The following is a 3,211-nucleotide window of genomic DNA, read 5'->3' as shown; positions in this document are numbered from 1 at the left end:
ATTCTTTTTTTTCCTTTAATTTTTAGAATTATTGTGGTTATCTAATGGTTGCATATATTCATGAGGTACATGTGATGTTTCAATATAGGCATACAATGTGTAATCAGCAAATCAGGGTATTTGGGGTATCTATTACCTCAAGCATTTATTACCTTTTTCTGTTAGAAACATTCCAATTCCACTCTTAGTTATGTTGAAATATATAATAAATTATTGTTAACTATAGTCATTCTATTGTGCTACTACATTCTAAATCTTATTCATCCTAACTGTATTTTTGAACCCATTAACCATCTTCAGCTTATTCCCCACTCTACTCTACCGAGCCTCTGGTAATAGTCATTCTAGTATATTTATTATTTTTTAATTTTCAATTTTAGCTCCCACATATGAGTAAGAATGCTCAAAGTTTGTCTTTCTGTGCCTGGCTTATTTCAGGTAATATAATGGATAACGAAAATTTAGTAGATACACAGAATAGAACACTATTCAACCATAAAAACAAAAGAATGAAATAGTTTTGTTTGCAACAACATGAAGGGAACTGGAACTAAAGTAATGCCAGATTCTTGAATTATCTTGGCACCCTTTGTCCTAGGAGAAGACGATGAGATGAGACTCAATAAATACTAGATGCAAATACGACAAAGTATAAAACTGGACGAAGCTATTCGAGTGCTTTAAATAAGAAGAGTGGATCAGTTATGATCACATCTAGATTTTTTATTGCTCTTGTTAGTCTTTGATTGGTAACTTCTATGTTTTTCCCTGCTGCAATGTGGTGCTGTTTGCATTTACCTGGCAAAACTCAAACCCAGGCAAACCCTATTCTCAGCCTGTTACCATCCCTGTAAGATCCACACACAGCAGTGAATCGTGACTAGAGGAAAGCTCAATACACGATGATGCATCTCACCTCAAATTTATGATAACACATCTCAGATTTATGAACACAAATCTCACGGCCCTTTTGCCACGTCACAGTATGTTCTTGTTCTCTGCAGACTTTCTCTAAAAACTAGTGATCCATGACTCCTCCTGCTTTCCCCAAACCTCACCCCACTTCCACATCTCTTAGACTCCTCTGGGAAAAATAAACAAACCTGTTAATAAAACAGTCAATCCGATTTCAAACTTTTCTTCCATGAACTGTATCAGCCTCCCTCATTCTGTTCCATATACTCAGCCTTGTTTCCTATGACAGTGTATGAAGTGACCATGCTCCTGTCTAAACCCACCCTCTACTTTTGCACAAGGCTCAGCCCCTCTCAGTGTCTCCTCTTTACATTTCCATTTCCATCTTCATCTGCACAGAAACATAAATTCTTTAGAGGAAAAGTATGGCTGTCAAAGATTCAATCATACTCTTCAAACTATAGAAAAATTGGAGGCTCTGACCAAAGATTGAGCATCTTTTTCTTTCTGCAGAGATGGTAGTTGCTCATTATCAAGTTGGAGTGGTGATGGATATTATAGATAAGGGGTTTCAGTAGGTGTGGTCAATTTAAAAAAAAAAAATCCAGGATGTAATGAATTACTCTGTGATGGTGTCTCCATGAAGCCTGAGAGCTTAGAATGGGTCGAGAGATTCTTTGCAATTTCTTAGTGACAATAAAGTTTTGGTTTAACCAGTGTAACCCTTCCAAGAAGACTATGAGGCAGGTATAATTTGTGAAAGTCTGTTTTATAGACCAGAATGTGGTGTACCTTGTGAATATGTATTCTAATGTTGTTGAATGGAGTAGTCCATAGATGTGAAATAGATCCAGTTGGTTGATGGTGCTGTTTAGTTCAGTTATATTCTTACTGTTTTCCTGCCTGCTGGATCTATCAATTACTAAAAGAGTATCCAACTTTAATTGCAGATTTATGTATTTCTCTTTTGTTGTCCTATATGTTTTTGTCTCATCTATTTTGACACTCTGTTGTTAGGTGCATACACATTAAGTATTATTATGTATTATGTAGGAAGTCTTAGCCAGAGCAATTAGGCAAGAGAGAAAAACAAAAAGCATTTAAACAGAAAGGAAGGAAGCCAGCATATCTCTCTTCATAGATGATATCATTCTGTATCTGGAAAACCCCATAGTCTCTGTCCAAAAGCTCCCTGATTTGATAAATAACTTCAGCAAAGTTTCAACATACAAAATCAACATACAAAAGTCAGTAGCATTTCTATACACCAATAGCAGCTAAGGTAAGAGTCAAACCAGGAACTCAATCCTATTCACAATGACCATGAAAAGAATACAGCTAACCAGGGTGGTGAAAGGTCTCTACAATAAGAGATTAAAACACAGATCAAAGTAATTAGAGATGACACAAAAATGGAAAACCTTTCCATGTTCATGGTTAGGAAAATTCAATATTGTTAAAATGGCCATGCTGCCCAAAGCAATTTACAGATTCAATACTATTCCTAGGTCAAACTGCCAATGGCATTCCTCATAAAATTAGAGAAAACAATTTAAAAATTCCTATGGAATTAAAAAGGAACCCAAATAGCCAAGGCAATCCTAAGCCAAAAGAACAAAGCTAGAGGCATTGCATTACCTGACTTCAAACTATACTACAAGGCTACAATAATCAAAACAGCATGTTAATGGTACAACAAAAGACACATAGACCAATGGAACAGAATGGAGAACCCAGAAATAATGCTGTACACCTACCGCCATCTAACTTTTCGACAAAGTCAACCAAAATAATCAATGGGGAAATGACTTCCTGTTTAATAAATGGTGCTGGGATAACTGTCTAGTCAAATGCAGAAGATTGTAACTGGAACGCTTCCTCACATCACATACAAAAATCAACTTTAGATGGACTAAAGAGTTAAATGTAAAACATAAAACTATAAATACTCTGAAAACTAATTTAGGAAATATGCCACTCTGGACGTAGGACCTGGCAAAGATTTTACAACAAAGATGCCAGAATTGATTGCAACAACAAAAAAACATAAATTAACAAGTGGAGCCTAATTAAATTAAAGAGCTGTTGCAGCACAAAACAAATTATCAAAGGAGAAAACCAACAAACTAGAGAATGGGATAAAATATTTGCTAATATGCATCCAACAACACTTACTATCCAGAATCTATGAGAAATTTAATCAAATTAACAGAAAACAAACAACCCAATAAAAAGTGGTCAAAGGACGTGAATAGACCCTTTTCAAAAGATGACATTCATGTTGCCAATAAGCATA

The sequence above is a fragment of the Mandrillus leucophaeus genome, unplaced genomic scaffold (genome assembly GCF_000951045.1).
Source record: "Mandrillus leucophaeus isolate KB7577 unplaced genomic scaffold, Mleu.le_1.0 Scaffold1266, whole genome shotgun sequence".
Taxonomy (NCBI): Eukaryota; Metazoa; Chordata; class Mammalia; order Primates; family Cercopithecidae; genus Mandrillus; species Mandrillus leucophaeus.
The sequence above is the reverse complement of the archived record's forward strand: the minus strand, read 5'-3'. Positions refer to the sequence as shown.